At 38.7% G+C, this 12,808-nt stretch overlaps 1 pseudogene; it reads right to left on the bottom strand.

The window, feature by feature from the left end:
- Window positions 1-1,516: 1,516 nt before the first annotated feature.
- LOC116549688 lies at window positions 1,517-12,505 on the bottom strand (annotated as a pseudogene).
- Between the last annotated feature and the right edge of the window lie 303 nt (window positions 12,506-12,808).

Genomic DNA, 12,808 nt, shown 5'->3' with positions numbered 1-12,808 from the left:
CTAATTTTATTCCCTCTCTTTGTGTTTTAGAAAGATCGAATATCCACATAGAATACCAAGACTATTAAACCCTAAGAAAATTACCTACCTCAAAGCTTAAGCTCCTGTTATCATAGACCTCGTTTCTCAAATTTGTGTAAATGTACGTGTGATGGAAAACCAGAAGATGCTTGGTAAACATGATCAGTTTTACTCAATGATGAATGGTTTCAGTCACCATTTTTTGCATTAAAGGAAACATAACTATATCATGGAGTAAAATGCAAATACTACATGGATTTTTAAGATAAAATCTGACACTTGAAATGCAGATTCTGCATTTAGGACTATTGCCAGCACCAGAACCATGGGATGAAGTTTTACTCCTTCTGCCAGTAGAGGAATTTTAGTGGAAGGTTTCAGAACCCGAGCCCTGAGCGTGGAAAATGCATAGAAGTGACAGCAAAGTCGAAAACGCTGAGAACTACACTGTAAAATTAGCACATAGTAGGATTTATTATCCTTTGTTGAATGAGTGAATGTATATGATGATGATAATGACAACGACCATGATAATTTTTTTTAAAAAGCTCATATTTTTGGAGTTCTTACAATGGGCCTAAGTATTAGTGCACGAGTATTCCAGGGATTGGCAAACTACATCCTGCAGGCCAAATTCAGCCCACTGCCTGTTTTTGTAAGTAACAGTTTATTGGAACATAGTCACATCAAGTCATTCAGGTATTATCTATGGTTGCTTCCATTCTATTTAATACAAGGGCATACTTGAGTAGTTGCCACAGAGACTACATAGTCCACAAAGCCTAAAGTATTTATTATCTGGTTCTTTATAGAAAAAATTTGCCAATCCTTGTATTAGTGCATTAATTCTCATAACAAGCTTATGAGGGAAATTCTAATATTAATGTCATTTTACTGATGAGAAAACTAAGGCACAGAAAGGTTATTTAACTTACTCAAGGCAGTAGAACAAGTAAGTGGCAGCGCAGAATCTGAATCCATCAGTCTGGTTCTAGAGCCCACATATTTGAAACAACTCACTGTAGAGATCCTTCTAGATAAGAGAAAATGTATTCAAGGTCACTCCAAAAAGATAGGTTCTAAGTTGACAGCCTCCTAGCTGGTTTATAAACAATAGATATCTATTTCTTCTGATCTGGAGGCTGGAAGTCCGAGGTCAGGGTATTAGATGGTTTGAATGTTTGTTCCCTGCAAATCTATGTTGAACTGTGATTCCCAATGTTGGAAATGGGGCCTGGTGGGAGGTGGCTGGATCATGGAGGTGAAACTATCAGGAATGGTTTAGCACCATCCCCTTGGTAGTAAATGAGTTCTCGCTCAGTTAGTTCATGTGAGACCTGGCTGTTTAAAAGAGTCTGGGACCTCTCTCTCTGTTGCTACCACTCTCACACGTGAGAACACTGGCTCCCTCTTTGCCTTCTGCCATGATTGTAAGCTTCCTGAGTTCCTTACCAGAAGCAGATGCCAGCACCATGCATCCGTATAGCCTGCAGAACTGTGAGCCAATTAAACTTCTTTTCTTTTTAAATCACTGAGCCTCAGGTATTTCTTTATAGCAATGCAAAAATAGACTAACACAGGGTACTAGCAAGGTTGTGTTCTGGCGAGGGCTTTCTTCCAGGCTGCAGACTGCTGCCTTCTCATTATATCCTCACCTGGCAGAAGGAGCACCAGAGAGCTAACTGGGGTTACTTTAGGGCACTAGTCCCTTTCATGAGGGCTCCATCGTCATGATCTAATCACTTTCCAAAGGCCTTACCTCCCAATACCATCACATTTGGAGTTAGGATTTGAACATATAAGTTTTGGGGGAAATGTAAGCATTCAGTTCATTGTAGTGTGTAAGAACATCACAGCCCCATCCACTTGATGCCCACTCCCCATGTGCCAGTGGGAAGTTCAAAGAAGCCTGAAACATCCAAACAGAACCCTTACAAAAAACATTAAAAACCATTAAACCACTAAAACTATTGTTCTAGCCAAAGCTGTCTCTTCCTGAATATGGTTTACAAATTCCAATTCCATGTTTGCGCATTCCCTAAGTTGTTGTTTTCTACTCATTGCCCTTCCAATACCCACAGTGAAAGTGGAAGGAAATTCAGATCTTATCTGGAAGAATGTTAATAATGCTGAGGTGTGTCAGATTTACACTGGGATGATCATGAAAATGCCATTCTTTTAACTTCGTATTCAAGATTCCTAGAAAGCAAAGGTTACGACTCCTTAGTGAATTTATTAAGATCTTGCAGTGTGCATGCAAATATATAATAAATACAACAAATGATCTTGTGTTCAGGATTCTGTTAGCTGGAATGTCCTATTGTTACTCCATGCTTCTATAATAATGGATCTCAGAAACTTGTTGAGGTTGCTCCTTAATTATCCAAAACCTCTGTTAATTATAATTTTTTAAGTCACAAATACACTTTTAACTGATCTCAGATAAAAACTACTCAAGGAAGGTCAGTAATCATTTCAGCACCTAATCTGTTAGAGTTCTGTGGTGAGCAGCCTTGAAGAGCTGGGTTAACTGGTTATTTTCCCTAATTCCCGACACCTTCAGTATTAGAAAAAGCAAGGCATTGTCTCAGCTTAGGATAAACGCATGGCTGGCAATCAAATCCAGTCTCTTACATTCCGTGTTTTTCTTTAGCTTTTCAACTTTGTTGACGTAAGCTTTCATGGCATCTTCCTTGGTAGTCCCTTTTAGCTCATTCCAGGCATCCCACCTGGCCTTGCCCTTGAAGTCCAACATCCCAAGCCATTCTGTATTTACATTGCCCACAGTTGCTTGTTTGTAGTGGCCATAGATGAACAGCAACTCATCATCCCCTGGCTTGGTCTTAAGGTGCTTAGCATCTTCCACAGCTTTCTCAGACTCAGCCTGAGACATCCTGGCCAGCTTGCAAGGACTCCAGGGAGCCCGTGAAGGAGGAGAAGAGCAGGAAGCAATCATTATAGTTTAAAAATTAAATATTTATACTCTACTCTTTTAAAGATGCACTATAAATAATATGTATATATAGTACTATTTTCTTTTAAACTGGTAACAGGTTCCTTAAAATCTGTTGATAGTTTTCTCTCTCTGATGATGGAAAGGTCAGCTTGTCTTTGGAGCTGGCTTCTTTTCCAGCATGGATGGGGAAATCCCAAAATAGTCCCCTGTATGATATACATGTAAAGAAAATAACCATCCATGTGAGCTGATAAGGAGAGATAGTTGGATCTTTGCGGGTTCTAGCCCCAGGGCTCTGACCCTTTGAGTTGATGGAGTCTCATAGCCCTCCTCAAGTGAGTATCCAACTCAGACTCCCACTCTCAAGTTCAGAGTTGTCAAAATGGCCTGATGGGCCTCCAAAGCCCTGGTGGAGATGACCAGCAAAGGCAATTAAGTCCCAAGACAGAATTTGCGATAAGGGAGAAGAGCCTGCATTGACAACCCTAACTCAGTGTCAGGGCCTTAATCAGACAGAGGAGCACTCATTCTGGACTTAGTGCATGGCTGATACTGAAACTTCCTTGGATCAGTACCTCCAGCTCTGTGGCTGTATCCTGAAAAAATGATTGAAGTTGTGATTAGATTAGATATGGCTGATTCCTAGAGGACTTGAAATCTAGGCTATATGTCTTCTGGAACACCCATGGTTGATTCTGTGGAGAAAGAGGTAGTTTCCCAAGAAAAATACTGGTTATTTTACCCGCAAAAAGGCAAATGAATAGCGAAACAAAAACGACTGATTACACCATAAATACTAAAAACGGTTTTCCCCCTTTATAAAAGGTACGGAAATGCCTATGCCTTTCTCAAGTTCAAGAATGATTATAACCATGTTTCCATTTTGAAAAGAAGGAAACTGTACCCATAGTGACTATATAGAAAAAGAAACACAAGGTTGAGAGTCATAGCTGGGCTGACTGCCTGTGCACACCCAGCTGTTCTCTTAAAATTGCGCAGCCCATGGAAGTTCAAGGCTCTGTTGTTTTGGCCCAAATTACATATTTCAACACTTTTATTGTTTGCTTTTGATGTCTGGGTTAGTAATTTTAATGCAAAAGGGACCATCTGGGAAAAGCATTTTTTGTGTCTCATGTGGGTTCTTTATGGAAGAGCAAAAATGCTCATTATTTAAGCAAAAATGTTTTTAATGTGGGGCTCCAATGATGTTGTGAATAAGGAGTTACATCATTGTGCTATCCACTTCTATGCCCAGAAAAACAGAAACACACTGTTTCTGTTTTGTATTCATGAGGAAAGGGTGGAGATCACTGCAAGCAATGTGTTTTAGAATTTGCTGCAAATATTACTCTAGAAAACATTCTTTGTTATTAAGCTGTGTTATATCATAAGGAAAAAAATGCTTCAGCAAACTTTCTCAAATGATCTTTCATAAAATTACATTTCTTAATATATTTTTAAATCAAGAAAGCCACATAAATACAATATTAACTGGGAAACGAAATTTTTAAACACAATTCTTGAAAATAACAGATTGGCATAATCAAATTAGGTGAGTTCTGGTGATTATTGAGAAATAAAACACCTGGATTCAATAAATCTTAAAGCGCTTAACCATGTAATAAAACACAGAGAGATAGAAGAAAATGTGTAAATTTGAAGTCTCATCTAATTTAAAGTCACAAAACTGAGAATCACACAAAATAGCCTTCCTGGGCAGAAATGAATGTATCAACATTGTAGGCTGTGACAGTGTAATGCCTATTAACCCATTGTGGATAAACAATTAAAAAGCTTGATTACCAAATGTAAGATAATGTAAACTAGCACTCTTCAAAAGAGTCTGAGTATATCAGAGCACATGCAAATTTGCCCTAAGAGACTTTAGTTGGGGTGTGGGGTGTCTTTAAAGAATCCAGGTTCTCAAGTGAATTAAGGCAAGTACAGAAAACCAAATACCACATGCTCTCACTTATAAGTGAGAGCTAAATGTTGGATACTCATGGACATAAACATAGGAATAGGCACTGGAGACTACTAGGGGTTGCAGGGAGGGAGGCAAGAGAACGAAAGTCTACCTACTGGGTACTATGCCCACTATTTGAGCGATGGGATCATTCATACCCTAAACCTCAGCATCACACAATATGCCCATGTAAAAAACCTGCACATGTACCTGAATCTAAAATAAAAGTTGAATTTATTAAATATATATTTTTAAGAATCCAAGTCCTTACCCTCCATATGTTCTTTTTCCTAAACATACCTGCCTACAGGATATCCCTCTGCTAGTTCTCCTCTTATCTCTCACCACTATCATTTTCCTCCCAATGGACCCAAGAACAAACCCCTTACTCTTCCTGAATCCAACCACATGCATTTTTCCAGGGTGAAAAAACCTCTCATCAAACCAAAGGGTTTAAAATGTCAAAACTGAAATATGACATATTGACAGAAAAAAAGAAAAGAGGTCATCAGTAAGAAATATTGAAGGCATAGGTGCATTATTTCATACAAGTGACAAATCTATAAAATAATTTATTATCAAAGTTTTTTATCTATTTATCATAGAACTAGAATATTTAACTGTGAAAACCATGCTAAGTAGTTCTGATCGGTTAAGGTGTGTGTTCTCTCTGCATCTTTGTGACTCTCAGTGATAATGAGCTTGGTGATTTGTATTATTAACCTGCATCATACCCTGTGTTTCAGTTGCATATTTGCATGGTTTCAAGGAAGAAGTGACAAAAATGTCCATGTTCATTTATGTAAAGTTTTCCAAAAAGACCATTTGCAAGAAAAATAATCTTTATTTTACTTAATAGAGACACAAATCTCCTGCTCACTGTCACTCCTCAGTCATTTTGTTTATTCATCTATTCAACATTGTTTTGTGATACATAATTTATTTAATGGCAGTCATCAATTCACTTTTTGTAAACTGTACAATTACTAGGGACTCAATACCTTCTCTTTTCTTTGCTGTTAATTCCCAGCAAAGTAAACTGCACTCTTTAAAATAAACCATGTACTTAATTATGGGTGTATGACACCCCTCTGCTGCCTATAGAGAGAGGACTGATTCATAGTGAATCCTAGGCTTCTGATGTCCCTTGTTCACTATCTGTAAGTAATAAGCCTGCTTCGTGAACTTGTATGTGAGTGTTCTTTCTCACTGGACTCAAACAACTTGGTAATCAGTGCACAGTGAACCTGCTTCACACTGTTGACTTAAGACAATCATTTAACTCTCATAATTCTGTTGTTTAGGAATTCCAGCAGTGCTCAAAAGGGAAAGCTCATTTCTGCAGCATGTGCATTGGCTGGAGAATCATGATAGCTTTGTACACATGTCATGTTTCCCAAATGTTTGACTGAAGTGGCTGAGACCTGGCTGATCCTCTCTCTCTCTCTCCCTTCATAGGCTCTTATACTCTGGGGCCTCTTTTCCTGCACATGCTCTCTCTTTACATGGGTTCTTTATATAGCTGCTTGTTTCCTCTCTGAGCTAAAAAAGAAGCCGTACGACATTAGAATGCCTGGGATCAAAAATCCAAGAATACGACTTCTGCTGCATTAAACTTGTCAAAAATATCACAAGTTCCATGCTGATTCAAGGTGTGGGTAAATAGACGTGCTCTCTTGGTCAGAGAACTGGCAAGTGCACGAATAGTTCTTACTGACCATAGTTACATACAATCTCCCACAGTCTGCTCTCTGGCTACAAAAATTCACATACAGTCAACTGCTCCAAAGACACCTGAAGTCTCAACAAATTGTATCAAATTCTATGCCCAATATCTCTTGATCTGCATTGGGATCATATGGATATGCATGAAATTTCATAAGTGCAGCTCCTTTTGATATGAACTGTGAAGCAAAAACGCAAGTTATCTGTACCTCCATGCCCAGCAATATAGTGTTAAGACAGAACAGAATAACCACATTAGACACTCATTTATAACATGGAGAAATGAAGGCACATAGTAGTCAGCAGCCAATAGAAATTCTGAAATACAGCCAGGCTTATCTTATCTGTGTCCCCTAATCTGGAAGCAAGGAATGTTTCTTGATTTGGGTTGAGTTTTGCTATATAGAAGTGATTATCTAATCCATTGCTTCTAATAGCTTATATTTTTGTCTGCTGGGCTCTGGGCTCTACCCTCTGAATCATATTTCCTTTGTTCCCAAGAAATTTTTCATGTTCGCCATCATGTAGCTGTCTCAGTCTACCTTTTGCAAAGCAAGTTGAGGGCTCAGAGAACAATGAAATGAAAAAAACTACCTTTTTTTCATTTTGCACCTTCCATGTACTTTTTAGTTCAAGCTGATATAAACCTTAAGAAATTTAGTGTGCTTCCTGTGTATCAAAGTCTAAATCTGAAATCAAATAAATCAAATTATAAGTGAAAAAGTCACACATACAAATCTCTTCAAGACAAGCCCCTCTCTAATGCAGGCTTTGAGTCAGTGTTGTGGAACAATACTTTTAAAATTTTTACAAGCTGTTTTGTCTAGCTGAGAAGGTTGACAAGGCACTGAGTTAAATTAGGAATCTTGTAACTACACTGTTGATTTGATCTTTACACTAAGGCAATGTCTTATTGACAATGTCCTGAATTCTATCTTTTTCCTGGGGCCCTTTCTCACTTTTAGAACATTTTTCTAATTCAAGAATGTGGGAAAGAGAAAATATTTTATTTTCCAACTTAGCAAGCCCTCAGTGGGAAATATTTTCTCTAAATTTACTTGAAAATGGAATCATTCCTCTTTAGTCAATGTCATTTTTGCAATGCCTTATAATATGTAGTATAAGAGGCTGTATTAGTTCATTTTCATGCTGCTATAAAGACATACTCAAGACTGGGCAATTTCTAACAAAACAAAGAAGTTTAATGGACTTATACTTCCATGTGGCTCGAGAGACCTCAAAATCATGGTGGAAGGCAAAAGGCATGACTCACATGATGGCAGACAAGAGAAGAGAGCTTGTGCAGGGAAACTCCCATTTTTTAAAACCATCAGATCTCATGAGATATTCACTATCTAGAGAACAGCACAAGAAAAGACCCACCCTCATAATTCAATCACTTCCCACCAGGTTCCTCCCACGACAGATGGGAATTGTGGGAGTTACAATCCAAGATGAGATTTTGGTAGGAACACAGCCAAACCATATCAACCTGTCCCTGGTCCCTCCCAAATCTCATTTCCTCACATTTCAAAATCAGTCATGTCTTTCCAACAGTCCCCCAAAGTCTTAACTCATTGCAGCATTAACTCAAAAGTCCACAGTCCAAAGTTTCATCTAAGACAAAGCAAGTCCCTTCCACCTATGAGCCTGTAAAATCAAAAGCAAGTTAGTTACTTTCTAGATACAATGAGGGTACAGGCATTGGGTGAAAAGAGCCATTCCAAATGAGAGAAATTGGCCAAAACAAAGGGGCTATAGGCCCCATGCAAGTCCAAAATCTAGTGGGTCAGTCAAATCTTAAAGCTCCAAAATGATCTCCTTTGACTCCAGTCTCACATCCAGGTCACACTGATGCAAGAGGTAGGTTTTCATGGTCTTGGGAAGCTCTACCTCTGTGGCTTTGCAGGGTATAGTCCCCCTCCTGGCTACCCTCATGGCTGGCATTGAGTGTCTGTGGCTTTTCTAGGCACACAGTGCAAGCTGTGGGTGGATCTACCATTCTGGGGTCTGGAGGATGGTGGCCCTTTTCTTACAGCTCAACTACACATTGCCACAGTAGGGACTCTGTGTGGGGGCTTTGACCACACATTTATCTTCCTCACTGCCCTAGCAGAGGTTCCCTCAGATCCCCACTCCTGCAGCAAACTTCTGCCTGAACATCTAGGTGTTTCCATACATCCTCTGAAATCTAGGCAGAGGTTCCCAAACCCCAATTCTTGACTTCTGTGCACTGGCAGGCTCAACACCACATGGAAGCTGCCAGGACGTGAGGCCTGTACCCTCGGAAGCCACAGCCTGAACCACAGCCTAGGCTGCAATCAGCATGGGTACCTTGGGCCCCACCCATGAAACCACTTTTTCCTCCTAGCCCTCCAGGCCTCTGATGGAAGGGGCTGCCACGAAGACCTCTGGCATGTCCTGGAGACATTTACCCCATTGTCTTGGGGATTAACATTCAGCTCCTACTTACTTATGCAAATTTCTGCAGCCAGCCTGAATTTCCCCTCAGAAAATGGGGTTTTCTTTTCTATTGAATTATCGGTCTACAAATTTTCTGAACTTTTATGCTCTGCTTCTCTTATAAAACCAAATGCTTTTAACAACACACAAGTCACATTTTAAATGATGTGCTGCTTAGAAATTTCTTCTGCTAAATACCCTAAATCATGTCTCTCAAGTTCAAAGTTTCACATCTCTCTAGGGCAGGGGCAAAATGCCACCAGTCTCTTTGCTAAAACATAACAAGAATCACCTTTGTTCCCGTTCCTATAACAAGTTTCTGGTTTCCACCTGAGACCACCTCAGCCAGGACATTATTTCCCATGCTGCTATCAGCATTTTTGGCAAAGCTATTCAACAAGTCTCTAGGAAGTTCCAAACTTTCTCATATTTTCCTGTCTTCTTCTGAGCCCTCCAAACTGTTCCAACCTCTGCCTGTTACCCATTTCCAAAGTTGCTTTCACATTTTTGGGTATCTTTTCAGCAATGCCCCACTCTACTGGTACCAATTAGTCTGTTTTCATGCTGCTGGTAAAGACATACCCAAGACTGGACAATTTACAACAAAAGAAAGAACTTTAATGGACTTAAAGTTCCACATGCCTGGGGCAGCCTCACAATCCTGGTGGAAGGTGAATGTCTCACATGGCAGCAGACAAGAGAAGAGAGCTTGTGCAAGGAAACTCCTGTCTTTAAAACCATCAGATCTCATGAGACTTACTCACTATCATGAGAACAGCACAAGAAAGACCCTCCCCATAATTCAATTACCTCCCATCAGGTTCCTCCCACGACATGTGGGAATTGTGGGAGTTACAATTCAAGATGAGATTTGGGTAGGGACACAGACACACCATATTAGAAGCCAATTGGCACATTCAGAATTCTGCCTGGAAACCTGCTTAGCCAGTTCCACAGACTCCTTAGGTATATTTTTTATCTTTAGATTTCTGCACATAATGGTTTTTTTCAAATGTTTCCCCACTATTTAATATTGGGCATTCTTCTCCAGTCCTCAATAATAATTTGCTTATCGCTCTTCTAACCTCCATAAATAGTACCATTGTTCTTCCAGTTTTTACCTGTAGTTCAGGGACTGGCTGGGTCTCTTTCTATATCCCTCCATAGTGTTTCATCTTCAGAGTTTTTTTTCTCTCCATGTAGCCACTCTCTCCAGGACAATAAGTGAACTTCCTTACATAGCAGCTGTTTTTCCCTCTGATCAAAAGCAGAGGCTATGTGACCATTGTAGGACTGGACCCAAAAGTCCTAGAATGTCATGTCTGCTGCATTCTATTGGTCAAAGCAAGTCCCAAGGTCAGACCAGATAGAGTTTACCCTCATCTCTTGATTAGAAAAGCCACAAGGGCATATAATATGCAAAAAACTCTACCATGGGTTGAATAGCGGCCCCCAAATAAATGCTTATGTCCTAATTACCAGAAACTGTGAATGTTACCTTACTTGGAAAAGAGATCTTTGCAAATGCAACTAAGTTAAAGGTCTTGAGATGAGGATATCATCCTGTCTTATCCAGGAGGGCCCTCATTCAATGACAAGTGTTCCTATAAAAGATACACAAAGGAGAGGCATACAAACAGAAAGAAAAACCATGTGAAGATTGAGGCATATGTAGTCACAAGCCAAGGAATGCTGGCAGCTGTCAGATGCTGGAAGAGACAAGGAACAGAATCTCTTTTAGAGCCTCTGAAGGAAGCACTGATACCTTGATTTTGGACTTCTGGACTCAAACTGTGAGACAGTCAATTTGTGTTGTTTTAAGTCACCATATTTGCGGTATTTGGTTATGGCAGTCACAGGAAACCAACATAGCAGCTATGTTTGAAGTCAATCGAATACATTATGCTTATATTATTTCTAATGTTCAGATACTGAACATAAATAAGCTTTAAAAAATTTGCTTCAGTCTACATAGGTCAGATATATAGTATTTATTAATACTTTTAAGAAAAAATTTATTTTTGAAAATAATTTTTGAATGGACTGATTTTATAGGATAATGAATATAAGAAAAATAATTTCCATTTTATAAATAGTTTTCAAAACTATAAATGTTGTCCCAGTGTAGATTTTAAATTGCATACTTACTATACAAATAACTGTCTAATGCATTGCTTTCTGCAATGATGGAAATGTCCTATCTCTGTCCAATGTTGTAGCCACTAGACATGTGAATATTGAGAACTTGAAATACGATTTATGTCACTGAGAGATTAAGTTTCAAATTTTATTTCATTCATTTACTTTAAATTTAGCCAAATATGACTAGTGGCTACCATATTGGACAAGTGCTGGTCCAACAAATCCTTTTACAAGTTAGGTAGTATTATCTCTTTTATTTTAACAGAATTGAAGAGGAACATAATTGTATTGGCCACAGATGGACTGAATTATTCACAGCAACTACCTATGGCCACATGGCAAGAAACACATGGCATGCATTAGGTTAAAAGGTCAAGAAATGTGTAATAAATAAACTATTTACAAATGTGAGCAAGAGGTAAAGAAACCAAAGATAGTGTAATACCCTGAGAATACTAACAAGAAAGCTGTCAATATCTTTGGGCCTAAAGGAATAAAAGGGAGCATTTACCAGGAGATAGTATAGATAGGGTTACCTTGAAAGGAGAGGTAATTTTTCAGGGAAGGAGCAGGGAGAATAAATATCCTTGTCTTCTGTTCTTCTAATCTCCTGCCAAGAAGTAGTCATTGGTAAAATCCAGCTGGAAGCAAGAAGGCAAGTATGCTGATACAGTCCACACAGGTCAGCCTCCAGGCAGAAAGTAAGATAAAAGAGAATGGTATAGATCTAGAAGGATAAATAGAAGATACCCAACAAATAGAAAATTAAAATAGAATTATTATTTATTATAATGTGGTTTTGGCTGATTCAATTCAGCTGATGTTTACAGAAGTGAGTGACATTGTTATAATTAAACTTTTTATATTTTGTTAACTTATTTATGTAAATGAGATTTCCACAGTTTCAGTCTTGTCTCATTTTAGCAATAAGTGATTCATCCAAAGGTACATAAACCGAAAGAAAGGGAATGCTCCATTCATTTCAGATGTTTCCAAAAATATGATAAAAAAAAGTCTGACCCTCCACAAAAGCAGTGCATAAGGTGGCACAACTGTCAGAATCAACTTTTTCAGAACGCTGGAATGTAATCAAAAGCTTACAACAACCAGGGGAACACTTAATCAAGAAAAAGCAGCCAAATCTCAGCATATGTCCTAGCAATTCCACTCCTGGGTATACACCCAAGAGAACTGAAAACATATGTTCACATAAAAATTTGTACATGGAACATTCATAGCAGCATTATTAATAATAAATAAAAGTGGAAACAACCCAAATGTCCATCAACTGATGAACGGATAAACAAAATTTGGTATAACTGTACAACGACTATTATTCAGCCATTAAAGGAAATGAAGTATTGATATGTGCAATAGCATGGATGAACCTCAAAAACATTATGCTAAGTGTAAGAAACCAGTCACAAAATCCCACATGTTATATGATTTCATTTATATGAAATGTCTAGAATAGGGAAATCCACAGAGACAGAAAGCAGATTAGTGGTTGCCAAGGGATGGGAGATGAAGGGAAT

The sequence above is a fragment of the Sapajus apella genome, unplaced genomic scaffold, assembly GCF_009761245.1.
Source record: "Sapajus apella isolate SASKATOON/1434 unplaced genomic scaffold, GSC_monkey_1.0 scaffold6, whole genome shotgun sequence".
Lineage (NCBI taxonomy): Eukaryota > Metazoa > Chordata > Mammalia > Primates > Cebidae > Sapajus > Sapajus apella.
The sequence above is the reverse complement of the archived record's forward strand: the minus strand, read 5'-3'. Positions and strand labels throughout refer to the sequence as shown.